The 19,122-nt window shown below is 38.4% G+C and overlaps 1 long non-coding RNA gene across 1 annotated transcript in view; it reads right to left on the bottom strand.

Annotated features, from left to right (window-relative positions):
* Positions 1 to 3,929: 3,929 nt before the first annotated feature.
* LOC309490589 overlaps positions 3,930 to 19,122 on the bottom strand; it is a 232,142-nt gene continuing 216,949 nt past the window's right edge. Inside the window, exon 2 of the long non-coding RNA XR_014202725.1 lies at positions 3,930 to 4,158. This is a non-coding gene — a long non-coding RNA (uncharacterized lncRNA). The remainder of the gene's footprint in view (positions 4,159 to 19,122) is intronic.

Here is a 19,122-nt window from a genome sequence, read left to right as displayed (position 1 = left end):
ATGATCTGGATGGTATTTTGAGCTGAAACTTCACAGACACATTCTGAGGACATCAGAGATTTATATTACATCATGTGAAAATGGGCATTATAGTTCACCTTTAAATTGTTACCGATATTAAACATTTCCCATCCTAAACATAAATGAATAATAAACAATCAACGATCATGTGAAATTCACTGGCACTTCCACAAATATCATGTAGTGTGTCAAAATAAATAACCGCAGAGTCGACTGGTGTTGACATCACTGATGAGCAGAACTTTTAGCCAATCAGAGGTCAGCAGACAGATGTGATCATTCATGACTGATGGGTTTTTAGTGAGATAATTTGTAGCTGTATATTCGAGTGATCAGTGTGTCAAAGTGTCATAAATATACAGTTGTATCTACAGTAAAGAGTGTGAGAGTGACCCAACTCTCTAAACGTGGATTACACCTGGTGGGACTCGAAGGCTCTTTATGAATATAACTGTAACTCTGAGAGCACAGTTGAATGACTTCATTGAAATGGAGTATGGGACTATGACTCCTGTCCATCATCATGTGCACACTGGCCTGATCAGGACATCTGCAACTTCTAAACCGTCCAGACTGCGCTCTACTCGTCCCGACCGCTGCTGGAAGAGGTTTCAGTCATTCATCAGTTTTGGCTGTGCTAATTTCTGTTATGATCTACAATGTGCACTTCAAGAAAGATGTTGTCACAGTGTCTGGTGGTTCCCTGGGTTAAACACTAGAGGTCCTCCGTTTTCACGGTGTCTATGCATTCTCACTACAATTCCCATGATCCTATCTGTCACTGATTGTTCATTGCCTTACAGCTGTTTCTCGTCACCTTGTTAGCACTTGTGTATATATACCCTGTCTGTTTCAGTGTTTGTCACAGAGTCCTTGTATATTGTCCCCACACTTCTGTTGTTAGTTCGAGCCTGTTTCTTGTGTTTTTCTTTTATGTTTTTGGATTGCCTTTCGGATTATGACCTTTGCCTGGACTGGTTGTGAGTACGGATTACCCTATTAAAATACTGCATTTGGATCTTACCTTTCCCTGTGTGTGATCGTGACAGATGTACTCGTTCTGTTTAAAGTTAAAGCGCAACACAAAGCTAAGCTCATTATTATTATTGAAGTTATTTTTCTGAACATGAATGACACATTTTCAGCTTTTAATGTGTGTGTGACTTTTAAAGTCTGTTAATTTCTAGAAATGAAGTTCACCCGCAGGGGAACCGCCTAACTCATCTGCAAACTCGACCGGAAGAAACAAGCGTCTTTTAGAGGAAATGTTCTCTTTTATAAAGATATTATCTGTAACACTTTATATTACGACCCGCAAACAACTGCGCAAGTAAACCGAAATTACGGTGTACGTTTCTGTAATTATAGTGTACTTCCGTGTAGGTATAAGGGAACAATATGTTAAGTTTTGGGTAATAAAGGGGTACAACCAGATATACAAGCAAATTATTTATAATGTAATTATTTTAAAACTAACAGGTACCTATTCTGTTAATATATTCCAGGCAAAAATTCCAGGAGTCTGTTGTATATAAAAGTTTTATCACATTTCTAGCAAAATATGTTCTTGTGCAATGTAGTTACAGGGTAATTTTGACATCTGTGGGTTGTAAATTAAACATTTACTTTAAACATTAAATTGGCTTTTCTTACTAAGCCTTTTCTTACCAAAAAATGTTTGTTTCTGCTATGATTTTAATTTAGAACGTACCATGTAGTACTTACTTACCTTATCACATTGTATTGCAATGACACTTAAATGTCAGGGCAAATATACTGTGTAATTAAAATGTTTTTTTTTGTTTTGTTTTCTTAATAAGAGTACCTTTCTCTGTAATTACTGTGCAAATAGTGTTGTTTCGTATTGTTACATAGTAAGTAGTGTTTTTTACCCGTTTCAACTGTGTATTTAAAGGGTAAGTGCAACTCCTGCTGGCTGTAAATTAAAGTGGCGCTTGTTACCCCCTTGTTCTGTGTAGTTACAGGGTAAGTGTAACTCCTGCGGGCTGTAAATTAAAGTGGCGCTTGTTACCCCCTTGTTCTGTGTAGTTACAGGGTAAGTGTTACTCCTGCGGGCTGTAAATTAAAGTGGCGCTTGTTACCCCCTTGTTCTGTGTAGTTACAGGGTAAGTGTAACTCCTGCGGGCTGTAAATTAAAGTGGTGCTTGTTACCCCCTTGTTCTGTGTAGTTACAGGGTAAGTGTTACTCCTGCGGGCTGTAAATTAAAGTGGCGCTTGTTACCCCCTTGTTCTGTGTAGATACAGGGTAAGTGTAACTCTTGCGGGCTGTAAATTAAAGTGGCGCTTGTTACCCCCTTGTTCTGTGTAGTTACAGGGTAAGTGTTACTCCTGTGGGCTGTAAATTAAAGTGGCGCTTGTTACCCCCTTGTTCTGTGTGGTTACAGGGTAAGTAACTCTTGCGGGCTGTAAATTAAAGTGGCGCTTGTTACCCCCTTGTTCTGTGTAGATACAGGGTAAGTGTAACTCTTGCGGGCTGTAAATTAAAGTGGCGCTTGTTACCCCCTTGTTCTGTGTAGTTACAGGGTAAGTGTAACTCTTGCGGGCTGTAAATTAAAGTGGCGCTTGTTACCCCCTTGTTCTGTGTAGATACAGGGTAAGTGTAACTCTTGCGGGCTGTAAATTAAAGTGGCGCTTGTTACCCCCTTGTTCTGTGTAGTTACAGGGTAAGTGTTACTCCTGCGGGCTGTAAATTAAAGTGGCGCTTGTTACCCCCTTGTTCTGTGTAGTTACAGGGTAAGTGTAACTCTTGCGGGCTGTAAATTAAAGTGGCGCTTGTTACCCCCCTTGTTCTGTGTAGTTACAGGGTAAGTGTAACTCCTGCGGGCTGTAAATTAAAGTGGCGCTTGTTACCCCCTTGTTCTGTGTAGATACAGGGTAAGTGTAACTCTTGCGGGCTGTAAATTAAAGTGGCGCTTGTTACCCCCTTGTTCTGTGTAGATACAGGGTAAGTGCAACTCCTGCGGGCTGTAAATTAAAGTGGCGCTTGTTACCCCCTTGTTCTGTGTAGTTACAGGGTAAGTGTAACTCCTGCGGGCTGTAAATTAAAGTGGCGCTTGTTACCCCCTTGTTCTGTGTAGTTACAGGGTAAGTGTAACTCCTGCGGGCTGTAAATTAAAGTGGCGCTTGTTACCCCCTTGTTCTGTGTAGTTACAGGGTAAGTGTAACTCCTGCGGGCTGTAAATTAAAGTGGCGCTTGTTACCCCGTTGTTCTGTGTAGTTACAGGGTAAGTGTAACTCCTGCGGGCTGTTAATTAAAGTGGCGCTTGTTACCCCCTTGTTCTGTGTAGTTACAGGGTAAGTGTAACTCCTGCGGGCTGTAAATTAAAGTGGCGCTTGTTACCCCCTTGTTCTGTGTAGTTACAGGGTAAGTGTTACTCCTGCGGGCTGTAAATTAAAGTGGCGCTTGTTACCCCCTTGTTCTGTGTAGTTACAGGGTAAGTGTAACTCCTGCGGGCTGTAAATTAAAGTGGCGCTTGTTACCCCGTTGTTCTGTGTAGTTACAGGGTAAGTGTAACTCCTGCGGGCTGTAAATTAAAGTGGCGCTTGTTACCCCGTTGTTCTGTGTAGTTACAGGGTAAGTGTAACTCCTGCGGGCTGTAAATTAAAGTGGCGCTTGTTACCCCCTTGTTCTGTGTAGTTACAGGGTAAGTGTAACTCTTGCGGGCTGTAAATTAAAGTGGCGCTTGTTACCCCCTTGTTCTGTGTAGTTACAGGGTAAGTGCAACTCCTGCGGGCTGTAAATTAAAGCGGCGCTTGTTACCCCCTTGTTCTGTGTAGTTACAGGGTAAGTGTAACTCCTGCGGGCTGTAAATTAAAGTGGAGCTTGTTACCCCCTTGTTCTGTGTAGTTACAGGGTAAGTGCAGTAAATATACAATAAGGAATCCCATTTAATTTCTGACTTTTATTTTACAAAAAAAATTCAAAACACTTTTTCATCTTAATAAAACACTGTCTTTTCTACAGTATACTCAAACAACAAAGTAACACATTATATCCCCCCCCTTATTTGCTTCTCTTGCTTTTCTTCTTCTTTCTTTTCTTGCTCTTATTTTTCTTAACTTCCACTGGGGACTCTGAAGTTGAGGAGTTGATGGAGTCCCATTGGTCTTGCTGCACTGCAAAAATATGAATATACAGTATATACATGCTCTTAGCAAGCTACACCTTCAATTTTAAGTTGTCGAACAATCCTCCACTCTAAAACATTTTGTGCCACCTTATATTACTGTAGTAACTGTAAATTTGAAGAAAACACATTTTGGTTAAGTTTGAGGCATAGCAGAAACTAATTGTTTTGGCTTAACGTTAAGTAGTTTAGTAAGAAAAGCCAATAAATTCAATTTTTATCATACTGTGCTTACATATATATATATATAATTTACAACGCACAGATATCAAAATTACCCTGTAACTACATTGCACAAGAACATATTTTGCTAGAAATGTGATAAAAACTTTTATATACAACAGACTCCTGGAAATTTTGCCTGGAATATATTAACAGAATAGGTACCTGTTAGTTTTAAAATAATTACATTATAAATAATTTGCTTGTATATCTGGTTGTACCCCTTTATTACCCAAAACTTAACATATTGTTACCTTATACCTACACGGAGGTACACTATAATTACAGAAACGTACACCGTAATTTCGGTTTACTTACGCAGTTGTTTGCGGGTCGTAATATAAAGTGTTACCATATTATCTTGCTAGAGAATATTCTCCTTTGGAAATAAAGGAAGTGTTGAAGTGCCCAAAGAAACTCTCTTGCTGACAGATAGGGAACTCAGTAATATAAAGATCTGTCCTCTAGTGGTGAAGGATGGAAGTGCAATTAAAGAGATTGACTTTCCTACAGTTAGATTACATTGAGGTTTTTGTACGACTCTTTATCACTGTGTGAACACATACTGACTGTTGATATAGTGATAACTCTGACAGTAATAATCTCCTGTATCTTCAGTCTGGACTCCACTGATGGTCAGAGTAAAATCACTGCCAGATCCACTGCCACTGAATCTAGATGGAGTTCCAGTATAACGGGTTGATGTATAATATATGAGGAGTTTAGGAGCGTCTCCAGGTTTCTGTGAGTACCAGTGTAAGTAACTCAGTCCACTGCTGGTTTTACAGTTTATTCTGACTTCTTCTCCTGGTTGAACTGTCATTAATGGACTCTGAGTTACACTATACTGTCCTCTACACTCTGAAAGAAAACACAAACAAAATGAAAATGATGTACATTTTAAGAGAATTAATAATTATTGTAAAAACTGTATTGCACAAACCTTGAATAAACAGTGCAATGGTCCAGATGAAGATGTTGATTGTGTTCATTGCTGTAGTTTAGTCTTGTGTGATGATGAAGATTGTGTTCTGCTCTCAGTCATGAAGTGTTAAACTCACAGCACTATAAACACTCTCAGAGCACTGAAGCATGTGCTGACAATGCAAAGAAGTGGGCAGGATTTACAACAGCTTGTGCTGATAACAAACTAATATACACTAGAGTTACAGAATCATGACTTTATTTAGTATTTTTATTGTGACTCCTGAGACACTGAGGATGTGCAGATGAACGTCCATCTCTGTGTCCATATTCAGTCATGTGACCATCATCACTGCTACACTTCCACTAGATGAACCGCCTTCACTAAAGTAAGATCATGAATCATGAGTCTGTTCAGAAAGTATCAGGACTGATTGTGAATCTCTAATCAGAGTTCATGGTGTCACTCCATCTATCATGAAGCCTCATGTGTGTCTGAAATCATCAAATGGAGAAGAAACAGGCTGTTAAAGATGGAGACATATTAGAGCTTGTTCACGTTTCATGATCTTGTGTGGAGATTCATAACCAGTCCAGATACTTTTAGAACAGACCTTGAATATGAAAACATGCTTGACTGTGTAGAACATGCAAAATACCTTTTATATTTTCATTGTTGACACTTTCTATTGGCTTTGGCTCTAATATTCAATAAACTCATTATTTGAAGAGATTTTGACTGAAGATTGAAGTCTGAAGCTGCAGGTTTTTCTGTGAATCATGATGATTGATCTGCATATGAAGAACAGAAGCATCATTATGAGAAACTCCACAACATCATCCATGATCAAAGAGGTCAAAGGTCACCTCAGAGGTCACAGCTCATCAAATATATTTCTTTAAACAGTGTTATATCAGAAAGCATTTAGTCAAATCTGAATGAGTGAGTGTTGAGAAGAGCTGAGGATCTTCTAATATCAGTGTGTTGAAGTGTTGTTTCTCTCTCTCTGCTGGAGTGTGTGTTCACTCGAGTGGAATAGAGGTTTTTGTACGAGCGTTTCATTAGATTGTATCACTGTGGTGGACTTTCGGTGGAGGAACTAAACTGGTGATCGGTAAGTCTGTCTATTTAATCACCTAATAAAAAAATACAATTTAGATTTCAGAAAGTGTTTTACAGTGGAAACGAGAACAACATTTATTAATAATAATGATTATTAGATATTGTGGCGACACTTTACTTGAAGCCTTTATGTATAATGCATTGTAAAGGTTTCAATAATGTATGTTATAATGCCATATATGTTTTCATAAATAACTGTAACCAAAGTTACAATGTCTTATAATATTTACAAATCCTCGTTACATCTGAAATTGGTTGTTTGTCATGAGTTTTAATGTATTATAATTTCTAAATGTGCAATGAATAGATAATATTACAATGTATTCATTAGATCATACATGCATAGACTTTTATAATGCAATATGTATAAAGGCTTTTAATAAAGTGTTACTGATATTGTTGTATAATGATTTAATCTAAAACAATGATATTATTATAAGAATAGCATTATTTCTTTCAACAACAAAAAAATTATAATAAAAAAATGTAAATAAAATTCTAAACATATTTCCACACTGTGTCTCACTATGAGTTTAATCAGTTTATTACAGGTTTGTTTTTCCTTCATTTATTTCTACACTGAGTTCATATTTAGTTCATCTTTTATTGTAGAAATCATACATGGAAAAAAGAGATTTGACATCAGAATGTAAATGTTGCTACTTTCTGTAGTTCAGTCAATGATACTGAATCTCTTTTGCTCATGTTGTGCTTATAATTCAGTGTTTTGTTCATTCTGTATGATTCAATTGTGTTTTAACTCTGTTTGAAATTGAGTTACATTTTCAGTTCAGGTCAATATCTCAAAATGTAAGATATTTATGTTCAGAGTGAATAATTGCTGGAATTAAAGCAGTCAGATCGGCCTGATAATAGATAATATGTGTTATAACTGCTGTTACACTTATTGATTAGATCATATATGCATTTTAATGTATATAGCAGTGCATAATTAATGTATTAAAATACTTTTAAAATTCAATATGTATGAAAGCTTTAAATAAAGTGTTACTGATATTGTTTTATAATGATTGAATCTAAAACTAGAGCAGCATTACTCATATGCTGTGAATGTGCAGTGCAGTGTGTTGTGTGTTGTGTGTGTGTGAATGTGTTGTGTTTGTCTCCTGCAGCTGGTCCCACAGTGAAGCCCTCAGTGTCTCTGCTGCCGCCCTCTTCTCTGCAGATCTCTGGAGACTCAGCCGCACTGCTCTGCCTGCTCAGCTCTTACTCTCCACAGGGGGCGCTGGTGAGCTGGACACTGGACGGGTCAGAGGTCACCGAGGGGGTTCTGACCAGCGCAGAGAGCCAGCAGGACGGCCGCTACAGCCGCAGTAGCGTCCTGACCCTCAGCAAAGCATGCTGGGAAGAGGGAGAGCTGTACGTCTGCAGAGTAACACATGATGGAGCTCCTCATGAGGTCTCGTTCCACAAGAGCTCTGAGTGCTGATGTTTCTCTCCTGAAGATGAGCCGTATCTGAGTGTCCTGTGTCAGGCAGGATTCACATGAGTCTAGTGCTGCAGCTGTAGTGATTTACAACTCAATACTGAAAGAGTGTGTGTGTGTGTGTGTGTGTGTGATCTTTCAATCTGCTGTGTTTGCTGCAACATTCAATAAAGCTTCTCAACAAGTTCACTTTGTGTCTGACAACATCATTCAACTAACAGATGAAGATGCAGGTGCTTTTCAGAAGGTTGATGTAGCAGTAAATGTCAAATAAAGCTCTTGGGGTTTGAACATGGTCTCTGGAGACAGAGCTGCTCTATTCTGAGAGGATCACAATCACTCCACCCTGACAATGCAAATGGGGTTTTCAGTCTCACTCTCTGATTGGTTACATGATCTGGACTGGAACACTTTCACTTCTGCTTTAGTGAAGCAGCGCAGACAAACTGATCATTATATTTATATTTATATTTATAGGAGATTAAAAAGTTTAGAATATAAAAATATCATAAATATATCAACCAAAAAAATAAAAAATGATCAAGAATCAGCCGTTCTGACACTAATTGTTACATAATCATTACATTTATAGACAATAGTGTAAATATATATGAAAATGTTATGAAAATCATAACTAATACATGATCACAAATGAAGAATCAGTGTGTTGTTAATAAATGTTAATATCATAGTGTATTTGTTAATTTTATAATAAAAACCCTTGGCTGAATGTGTGTTTCACTGCCAGTTTCTGCCCAGCCGACTCTCAGCCAGATCTGTCTTACAGTGCCTGGGCCAGACCTGGGCCATATCAGTCAATAAGAGTCACTTTACAGGGTGTGGGCCACATCTGGGCCAGAGGAAGCTCTGTGTGTCCATGTTCAGTGTGTTGGGCCAGTTTTGGGCCGGGGACCCAGCCAGAAGTGGAGGTGGGCCAGGCAAAGTTTGCTCTCTGTCCTGCTGTTATCAACTCAAGAGTGAACCAGAATCATGTTGCTCTAGTGATGGGAGAAACAAAGCTTTTAGAAACCATTGAACCGATTGATTTGCATAATGATTCACTGTATTGAAGCTCTGGAAACGCCACACGCTGGTCAGAACAGCGGAAACTCTAATCTATTCAATACAATTACCAAATCATCTAATACCAGTAAATATGAAATGTCTTTATAATATGTGTTAGTTTATTAAATTGAAGGGCTTGTTTTGTTTGTTTTATGGAGAGCTTGGTAATCAGACCAATTAGACACTTTTAACTACAACTCCTTTTTTATTATAAAAATGTGCCAATAAACAATATTTAAAAAACTGATCTGAGATCAGGTAAAATGAAATAGACAGTGGTTCATGGGTTCACAGAGATCATCGCCCCCTAGTGACGAACCAGTGACATTTGGAAACAGTGATGAGATGAAGCCAGTGCTGCCAGATTTGGGCAGTTTTTAATGTGATTGTGCTGGTAAAAATTGGTTTGGCGGTTTTCATACACCTACATTTTATAGACTAATTGGTTAATAAACAAAACTCAAGTGTGCATGTAGTCCATAATATCATTCATCATGATGTGTAAATACACCGGCCCACTGCAGATTTGATTCAGCCAATCAGAGATCAGCAATCAGACGTGATCATTCATGACTGACGGGTTTTTAGTGAGATCATTTGTAGCTGTATATTCGAGTGATCAGTGTGTCAAAGTGGCATAAATATACAGTTGTATCTACAGTAAAGAGTGGGAGAGTGACCCAACTCTCTAAACGTGGATTACACCTGGTGGGACTCGAAGGCTCTTTATGAATATAACTGTATTTCTGAGAGCACAGTTGAATGACTTCATTGAAATGGAGTATGGGACTATGACTCCTGTCCATCATCATGTGCACACTGGCCTGATCAGGACATCTGCAACTTCTAAACCGTCCAGACTGCGCTCTACTCGTCCCGACCGCTGCTGGAAGAGGTTTCAATCATTCATCAGTTTTGGCTGTGCTAATTTCTGTTATGATCTACAATGTGTACTTCAAGAAAGACGTTCTGTTTAAAGTTATGGCTCGTTTCCACTGAGCGGTACTGTAACGATCACCAGCTGGAGTGCCCTTGAGAGCCACCAGAGGGCGCTATAGATCACACAATAGATCGCAATAGACTATGATCACTTCCTCACAAACTACATTTCCCATAACTCACTGCCTGGACTCATCAGCACTCATCATCTCGTACACCTGCAGCTCATTCACATACACCCATATAAACCTCTGTCACTCTTATTGTGTCACTCAATAAGTATTGCATTGCCCTGAGCTCCGTCCCGTCTCAGCAGATCGTCCAGAGCGCCGTCACGTCTCAGCAGATCGTCCAGAGCTCCGTCACGTCTCAGCAGATCGTCCAGAGCTCCGTCACGTCTCAGCAGATCGTCCAGAGCTCCGTCACGTCCCTGTTGATCGTCCAGAGCTCCATCACATCTCAGCAGATCGTCCAGAGCTCCGTCACATCTCAGCAGATCGTCCAGAGCTCCGTCACGTCCCTGTTGATCGTCCAGAGCTCCGTCACGTCTCAGCAGATCGTCCAGAGCTCCGTCACATCTCAGCAGATCGTCCAGAGCTCCGTCACGTCCCTGTTGATCGTCCAGAGCTCCGTCACGTCTCAGCAGATCGTCCAGAGCTCCGTCACGTCTCAGCAGATCGTCCAGAGCTCCGTCACATCTCAGCAGATTGTCCAGAGCTCCATCACGTCTCAGCAGATCGTCCAGAGCTCCGTCACGTCCCTGTTGATCGTCCAGAGCTCCGTCACGTCTCAGCAGATCGTCCAGAGCTCCGTCACATCTCAGCAGATCGTCCAGAGCTCCGTCACGTCTCAGCAGATCGTCCAGAGCTCCGTCACGTCCCTGTTGATCGTCCAGATCGTCCAGATCGTCACGAGTTAAACCAAGTCACGGTTAGTCTTCACAAGTCTCGTCATGTCACCGCTGACCAGCCGGAGTCCTCTCACGTCCTCTCTGCCACACCCAGATATTCAAGGTCAGTGCTCCGATTTCCCAGTCTGGCTTCCAGTGTGAGGGATGCACTGCTGGTGTCTGCACGTGCAGCTGGTATCCCCAAACCTGCTCACTTTAATCATCCTGTTCCTGCACTAATTACCCTATCAGAATCGCTTCCCACGATGGGGATCGCTTTATGTTGCGTTTGGGCTGCATACACCACCTCGGAACTGCCCCAGGCGATGGAACCCGCTGCAGTTTCTCCAGAGGTGGCGGCAGATGCTGCAGAACCTCTCGAAGCGGCGGTACTCGCTTCAGCCTTGTGTATGGTGGTAGCTCCCAGCAATGTCCTCTCAGCCTGTCATTTCACAGTCAAAGGAACCGTAGAGGAGCACTGTACCTGTCCTGTTAGTGAACCTGACCTGGTGGATATTAGGGCCTCACATGCCAAAACCAGGGCTAACATGCCAACGTCTCTCTTGCTGCCCAAGCCAAAGTTGCTCACCAACAAAAACACAATCGCAGAGGCAAAGAAGTCAGACCTTTTATCCATGTTCAAGTGCATGCCTGCCGTTGACAAAGCATACTACAAGGCAGTATTTAGAAAGTCATAATCTAGATAGAAGGTTGGAGGGTTGGAAAGAGTCATGACAACATAAATTACATATAACATGAAGAACATCATACATAACAAAACAGATATACAGAATAATAAATAATAAAAGTGTCTCATAGTGTGTTCTCAAAGTGTCTCATAGTTTAACACTAGCTTATAAAATAAATGAACAATGTGTTTTAAAAAGTGTTTAATGATGTTTAGTAACAGTGTGTGTGTGTGTGTGTAGGGGGGGTAAAAGGGTGGAGAGGAGGGGATGTCAAGGGTGGAGGATTTAAAAAAGAATGAATTACAACAATACATTATTGATTAGAAGTGTGTTTAGAATGTTTTTAATGAAATAAATGAACACTGTTTTTAAAATGTTTCAGAGCACAGAGGGGGTGGGGTGGAAAGGGATGAAAACATAACTTTCATGATGTTACACAATATTTTGTATGTTTTAATCTACTAAATGAACCATTTTTAATGTATGTAAGATGCTTTCTAAATGTTTTTTACAGTAGAGGAGTGCGATGTAGTATGTGAAGAGAATTTTTTTTGTTTAGCTGTAATTTTTCCATGTCCATGTTATTTGAAAATAAAAATACAAATTTTTTCTTACAAACTTGCTTGGCTTTGATGTATACTATACTATTATATATTATATACTACAAGCTGTGTGCTTGTATTATAAATATATAAATTGATTAAACTCAATGGTTATATACATTTATTCTTTGAAATATGGGGTTTTATTTGTAAAAGTGGAGATAGAACCTTATAATTCCGAACAGAATCAGAGCTCTCAGAATTATAAGGTTCTATCTCCATTTGGGCCATCTTTTAAAAAATCCCATTTCCAAATGTGCCAGGATTTTGATATTCTATCCTCAAAGTACCTTTAGGGTGATGGTCTTGTTGAGCTATAATAGTAGATTATACTACATAACAGTTTTGCCAGCTGGGATGTAAAAACTTTGATGCTCAATATCTCAGAACTACCCTAAACGGAGATAGAACCTTATAATTCTAAGCACACGACAGGACTCGACATGATTCACTCTCCATTCATCTCTAAAAGTCTTCACAAAGCTAAGTTCCTTTTTAATACTCATTGCTAAAAGCTGTCAGGGTATTGGTAACATGCTTGTTACTAATGCTATACGTGTGGCTAGGGCTTATCTAACTTAGTCGTTTTCATTAAAATGCTCTTGCTATAGGCTTATGCAATCATACTGGCTATGTGTGTTACTATCTGTTGTCATTGGCATGGCAACTGATGGAATTGCACACTGTGCTTTAGCATTATGCAGCACAGATTAAAGCAGCTTGCAGTGATATGAATGAACAATTCATGACGTAAACTGCAAACGGAACAATTTCTGCCGTGGCACAGCTCTAAAAAAGACAAACAGTCAATACTCAGTTGAGTCACTTCAGTGTTATCGGACACGCTTGGTCTATATATTTTCTAGAAATACGGCGCTCTTAAAGCTATTGTTATGATGGTGCAAGGAAATGAACCCAAGTGCAGACAGTATGCAAGTGAACTACATTTATTACAGAAAAAACAGGGAAAACAAAACCCACGAGGGGGCAAAACAAGACAGGGTAGATATTAGACAGACAAGACTAGACTAGGACTCAGACAATAAACTAACAGCTAAGACAGGATCAAACTCTTCTCACTAGACAAGACTTTCAACAGGTTACTCACAGATTGTTTCATACAATGAATGACAATGAACCGGCACAGGACAGCAAACACAAGGGGATTAAATAGGGAGAAACTAATGAGGGAAACAGGTGACACAGGTGAAGCAATAATGACAAAACGAGGATAACAAGGGGGCGGGGCAAGAGAACAAGACAACACAAGCACATGGCCCAGCAAAAGGCCATGTGTTTGCACATAAAACACGGGTCTGTCATGATTCTGCCTCAAGACTAAAGAAAATCAAGGACACGAGTGCAGAATCATGACAGCTATATTGTTTTGTATACTGTGCTTGCATAATGCATTGTTTTTTAAGGGCTTGCATTTTTTTATAGGCTCAAATTCCACATGATTGTATATAAAAAATAAAAAATAAACCTGTTATTGAAACCCATAAAACTCGTACATCGGCGGCCCATTATTATTGTTGTGCTTAATTGTCGGCGCTGGGGTCTCTATGCTGGAGTAACGCATCTGTCAAAAAAAACAGCATAGGATTTTTTTTTTTTTCGCAGAGAAATTGCGTGAAAAAAGAAAGAAAGGCCCTTCAGTGATACAGTGTAAAACACATAAATTAACACTTAATACCTTAATTGACTCTCCTAATGCAGTGCCTTGCAAAGCATGCTGGGAACTCCAGGTCCAGCATCATAAGCCTGAAGTAGACCGTAGAGCACACGGGGAAAGATGTTGGCAGTTTATGTTAATGTCTAATGTTCACTTATATCTCCTGACAGTTATGCTTCAGTAAAACCTTGTTTTTCAGGTTGGTTGAATTCAGTTATAATCAGTGATCGTACATCATTTATTTCATTTCAACAAACCAGTTATTGTAGATTTTACCACACGCAGGGTCCGAAATGAACTTTTTGGCTCACCTGCCACGGGGACTGGTAGATGAAAAAATCCACCAGCCAAATACATTTTTTACCAAAATTATAAACAGCCTTTTTTTGTCACATATATATTCATTTCAGTACATTTAATTGAGATAATAAGGTATTATGTTGAATACAAACGTAAAAATTTGTCCAGAGCAAAATTTGAAATGTATAATAAAAATAAAAAACTATATATTGATCAAAATGTAATCAACTTTATTTGTAAAGCACTTATAGAAACTGTAGTTGACCAAAAGTGCTGTACAGAGTGCAAAAATTCCAAACAAGTAGGCACACAATGAAAACAAATGAAACATGTCAGATACAATGAATAAGAGTACATAAAAGTCAAAACAGAGCAACAAATGGTAAGACATGGAAGATGTGAGCATGTAACTAGTGCTCATAACAGTACATTTGAAGGTTTTGTAAAACTATCAGATGCTTAATGACTTACATCAAGAGTCTTTCCCCCTGAAATTTAGAAATCTAAATTGGTGAATTTAGAAGAAATCTAGATGCAAACAGATGGAGGATACACTCTAAAAAATGTAGTAAATCTGAGTAACTGCATATGGTACATTAATAAATAAAACTGAGTAGAAATAAGTTAACATTAAACATTAAAAATAACAATATTTATAAATTAACTTTTTATTTATGAGTAATCTAATTTTTTTTATCTCCTCTAAACCTTTATAAAATAGTATTCCATACAACGATAAATACATACATGACATTGGCTTTTATTGAATTTTTACTCAATTATTTTGGTAAGTTTAATTCAAACAATCAAGTAAGATTTTCAGAGATTTTATTAAGTTAATAAAGTTAAATATTTCTGTAATATTTACTAAGCCACAGAATATTTTTAAGAGTGTAGTAGGTTTAAAACAAACTCCATCTAAATGTGGATTTTGAAGGTTTTATTTGATGATGATGATACAGTCCTCCCTCAAATGTGAAACTAAGTCCATGTCAGTCACCATCAGTTATTGTGTATGTGTGTGTGTGTGTACATGCATAGCAATAATAATATTAATGCATTTGATTAAAACATTAAGGCAATTCAGTATTCTGATGCTTGGTTGTGTGAAGCTAAAAAGTTATTTTGCTTGTGAAACAAAAAGTATTTAAACAATTAATTTTAATCATGCCTGAGTTTGAGGAAGATAACATTTATTAACTTTTTTAATAATTTTTTTTTAAAGGAAGTCAGAGTTGCGTTAAAGGTCCCATTCCATGGATTATTTGTATTATTTTATCATGTTTCCAGGGGTGCCCTTATAATGTTAGTATGTTTTTTAGATCAAAAATTGTTATAATTTAGAAATAAAAGGCATATTTCCTAGCCTGATTTCATTCCCTGGTTTGAACACTCTGTTTGAAGGGGCGTGTCTGCTGAGAGACTTCAGTGTAAACGCCCTCTGCTGTGATTGGCTGAAATGCTTGCATATGAAATATCTGGCATTACATGTGAAACTATCTGGAAAACGTTTACTATTACAGCTATTATACGTTTTTACTATTACAGCTATCGGGATTAATGAATCGTGATTAGTTTTTTAAGTATTTAGATCTATTTCAATCACATAAAAAATTGCAGTGATGAGCATTGAGCAGATGACAGCCTGTTGATCGCGTGAATAAAGATCTTATCATTGCAACGCAGTTTCAGCACTCACTAATGATTTCACCAATGCAAACATGAGGTATATAAATACAGTAAGAGCTTCGTTCTGCAGTGTAACAGCGTCATTGATTTCATAACGAGTTTTGGCAAGTGTCCATATTAAACTCGCGCTGTGTGATTGACAGCTTGGGCGATTGGAAAGGGGTTGTTCTTTGATCGCTTTCTGTATATTAATCACAGTTTAAGTAAGATTATTTTCATCCTACTAAGAGAAACGATGTGAAGTTGATCGCTACTTCCATATTAAATCACTACTTGTACTTACCGCTTGCTGGAATATAGTTGAAATGTCCCCCTTCGTCAATATGAAACGCTGAGAGAAGCCTGCTTGATATTATCCCAGGTTAGAAAAACAGTCCGTGGTGAAAAGGACAGAGCAAACTAACAACTTCGAATTAAACTTTTGCGGTATCCGATTATAGGTAAACATCAACCGTCTGTTGACATTTCGCCATCAATACGCCTGTGTTCCTGTGGGCGGAGGTTAGTCTAAACACGGTTCTGGTGATGTCATTAATGCAGGATGTAGAGGGGTGTAGTCCAATCGAGCCGTTTTATGTAGTCAACTTCTGTTAAATAAAATATCTCGCTTGGCATTGAACTTTGAGCTTTATAATTTTACAGATATTATTTATACTCTAACAACAACATTACACACTAACTAAAGTTTGAAACATGGGATCACGAAGAACGGGACCTTTAATATATATACTTTTTTGTTTAAAACCCCTTAATCGTCAGGGATCACTGGTGATCCCGGATTCTTAATATTTTTTGTTTTTGTTTTTATGTTTGAGCTTATATATCTCAATGTTAATAACAGTCTGGTTAATTTTGAGTCTTGAACTGTAAACTCTCAAGGGTTGGCTTTCTAAATATATGTTGGTTATGTGTCTATTCAGAATGACTTATGAGCAGCAACCTTTTTAATTTGGGTATGTCATGTATGCAGCACTTTCCAAAATTGGGGGTGATGAGGAAGGGGTTAAAAAAAGAAGAAAAAAATGTAATTATGAGAAGTGCCCTTTATTTCACTTGAGCCCCTGCCCCTCAAAATGTCTGTGCACGTCCCTGGCCTGAAGTATTGAAAAGAAGAGTGTCAATAATCCAGTCTCTTGCTGAGAGAAACATGGCTCTGAGAGGATCCACAGACACACTTTTCCGGCCCAATAATGACAGATTCCTGAAAGAAGAAGAGCTTATGGCCAAATCTGATCCTGTCTTAAAGCAACATATAGATAGAGCAGAGAGTGGAGCAGGGAACATGAAAACATACCTAATAAAAACATACAAAATGAACTGATAAGTGCTGTCAGATCAAACTTTGCAAATACTTTTCCATTATACTGGATTGCACCCCTGATATAAGCCACACAGAGCAGCTCTCAGTTATCATTAGGACTGTGTCAGTGGAGGACAAGCCACAAGTGAAGGAACACTTCAGTGAGCTGATGCAGTGTGTTTCAGCTGGATACGGCAGTGGACCGGCTTGGCAAAATTAAAACTCTCTTGACTGACTACCGCGGTAAAGGCTTTGCTTCAGCTCCAGCTTTAGCAAGAGAGATGTGTGAAGGAATGAAAGTGGATGCTGTTCTCAAAGAGAAGAGGCTGTGATCAACACGTAGACAGTTCTCATATGAATGTCCAGATGAGCCCATCAGTGATGCACTGAAGAGGATGGAGAACATGTTTTCACGATTTTTCTGTGTGTGAGAAAATGGATGTGTGGTGTGAGAGCGTGTGAAAACTATCAGTTGCACGCATGAGAGTTGGCAGCCCTCCATTTATTTACATGATGTATATGTTAACGTTGATCACTATTCATGTTATATTATAGTTAGTTGTAATTCATATGAATGATCTATCTAAAATCTCTCCTAGGGAACCAGCGGAGCCTGAGCCGGCCCTGCATTTGAGGGAGAGACACACATGAATGCCATACTAATATTAGTCAATTAACAATAAACTGGTTAATGTATTTTAGCATAAAGAAAATCTTATATCATATTTACCTTTAAGGTCTTTAGGAACGTTGAACTAAACATTGATATTGTGTAGTTTGTGATCCTCCATCAGCAGCTGCAGTTTCTCTCAGCTGTATCAGTGCAGTCACTGTGACGTCTGACTGACAGAGGTTTTTGTACGACTCTTTATCACTGTGTGAACACACGTTTACTGTTGATCCAGTGATAACTCTGACAGTAATAATCTCCTGTATCTTCAGTCTGGACTCCACTGATGGTCAGAGTAAAATCTCGTCCAGTACCTGCTGTTCCACTGCCACTGAATCTAGATGGAGTTCCAGTATAACGGGTGTTTATGTTATAAATCAGGAGTTTAGGAGCTTCTCCAGGTTTCTGCTGATACCAGTATAAGTGGGTGCTGTATATTCCTACATCTATATTACACTCTATTGTTGCTGTTTGACTCTGTTGGACAGTTTTAACTTCAGGTTGAGTCAGAGTCACTCCTCTGGATTCTGAAGAAGAGAAAAGAAAAACTATTAGTGTTTAAAACTATTATCATCATTTACTTTTACAAAAACACCAAAACCAGAGTCAGTTTTTACATCTTACCTTGAATAAACAGTGCAATGGTCCAGATGAAGATGTTGATTGTGTTCATTGCTGTAGTTTAGTCTTGTGTGATGATGAAGATTGTGTTCTGCTCTCAGTCATGAAGTGTTAAACTCACAGCACTATAAACACTCTCAGAGCACTGAAGCATGTGCTGACAATGCAAAGAAGTGGGCAGGATTTACAACAGCTTGTGCTGATAACAAACTCATAAACTCTACATAGAAGATTTTACTTTCAGAATAATGTTATTGAACCATTTAGTGATTATTTGCACATATTTATTAATTGTGAAGTATTTTTGTTATGTTTGTCAGGCTGATAAGACACTAGGTTTTGTCTGGAGAATCATGAATGTAGATCATTTTAAACATATGTCATACGCAGCAGTTTCTCTGAGTACAGTTCTGTGCTACACATTTAAAAGCATGTTAACAATGAGAAATCAAGAACTAAATAAATCAGTTTTACTATATTTAGAGGAATAAAGTTGAATCAATGTTGACATGTTGCTCTCTGGGAAATATTTTCATGATATCTATTTTTCCCACATTTTCCACAAGCATGAAGTTCATCAGGACTCATAATCAGGTCATTATATATTAAACAATGTGCATCTGAAATGTTCAGAATTATTGATTCATTTATTTGAAGCTGCAGGTTTTTCTGTGAATCATGATGATTGATCTGCATATGAAGAACAGAAGCATCATTATGAGAAATCAATCAGTCTCATTTTTGTTCAAATAATGAAAATTATTTTATTTATTTTTTGTACAAGATCTTGCGCCATGT

This window comes from Leuciscus leuciscus (genome assembly GCF_965113295.1).
Source record: "Leuciscus leuciscus genome assembly, chromosome: 25".
Taxonomy (NCBI): Eukaryota; Metazoa; Chordata; class Actinopteri; order Cypriniformes; family Leuciscidae; genus Leuciscus; species Leuciscus leuciscus.
The sequence above is the reverse complement of the archived record's forward strand: the minus strand, read 5'-3'. Positions and strand labels throughout refer to the sequence as shown.